We start from the raw sequence: 1,485 nt of genomic DNA, 5'->3' as shown, positions 1-1,485 counted from the left end.
CATGCACCCACATTTACACCTAAGGACAATTTGGAGTCATGTTTTTCAGTCTGTGAGAGGAACCCAGAGTACCCAGGGGGAACCCACATATGCATGGGGAGAACATGCAAACTCCATGCAGGAAGACCCTGGGCTGGGAATTGAACCAGTAACCTTCTTGCTGCAAGGCAACTATGCTTCTACATCACTGTGCAGTCCACTCATTGAACACTTTGTTTGTCTTCCCTCCACCACCGCCTGGTTCTCGTTGGCCTTCTCACACACCTGCAGATGGTTGCCTCATTAATGGAGTACTCTTAAGCTGCTGACTGCCACTACCTCCACGTGTTTGCCAGTTTTGGGTACTCTAGCCAAGCTGAGTTTTAATCAGTCAATCTGAGTTTTTGTTCTACCTGAGTTTTAATCTTGCTGTTTTTGTCTTTGCCTCTCGGCAGCAAGTCATCATTCATACTGGATGTTTTGGACCTTCTCTCCCTGGATTCATCTCATTCACTCTCAATAAAAACCTGTTAAACTTTTCCCTGGTCTCTCTGTTTGGTCTTCTGCATTTGGGTCAAAGCTCTAGATAAAATCATGACACCAGATTTTATATTTTGTCTTTTGAACAAAGACTAATTATCCCTCTCTAAAACAAGCAAAAGTTATAACGATACCAAAATGTCTTCTTCAAATTTTAATTATCCAGTCCAACGACAACAATCAAGTTTTTATTTCACTGAACTGTCAACCAAACATACATTTCTTTACTTTTTGGTACATTTCCTTTTAATTAAGTTTTGGATGCTTTTTAAATATATAAATTTGGGAAATGTAAATTGATGTGCATAATATAGGCTAACTTTAATTCGACTATAACTAGAAAACCTACTTATGATCGCCCACTTGAATGTTTTCTTTTTAGGGTTTAGTTTACCTTGCTTTTATTAGGGCCTTTGAAGTAGGTTGTTGTAGCCTTTTTTTTATCATTTATATATTTTTTCCTGTGATACATTTTTCTGCATTTTTACTTCAGTGAAAACAAAGGAAAACACTTATCTTTTGTCTATGGTAAAATGTTGGAAATATGGTAAAATACATCGAACTTTTGATAAAAGTTGAAGGAAATTTACGCCATAGGTCTTAATTCTGTAAATATCTAAACAGATCATGTTTAAGTTGGATATTATCTGCCTTTTTTGCTTTCTATTTCTGACTTATAATGACAGTTACGTTTAATCTAATCTATATTCAGTTAAGAAAGTAGCTACACTGTTAAACAGCCTTAAAGCTTTAATTCAGAATAAAGAGTTCATGCTCAGAGTTGTTGCTAAATTCTGTAAAAAAAGACGTTTTTGCATGAAGTGTCTCACCTTAAGTTCCTCATTCGATCCATTGCAATGACTGTATGATACATCAGGTTTATTTTTATCCATAAGATAACAAACCAATATGACAAAAAGCCAAACATCTGTAGTTTTTTGATGAATTAACAAAATGTTTGCTGAC

This window comes from Cyprinodon variegatus, unplaced genomic scaffold (assembly GCF_000732505.1).
Source record: "Cyprinodon variegatus isolate N-32 unplaced genomic scaffold, C_variegatus-1.0 Scaffold538, whole genome shotgun sequence".
Lineage (NCBI taxonomy): Eukaryota > Metazoa > Chordata > Actinopteri > Cyprinodontiformes > Cyprinodontidae > Cyprinodon > Cyprinodon variegatus.
This window is presented reverse-complemented; position numbering follows the sequence as displayed.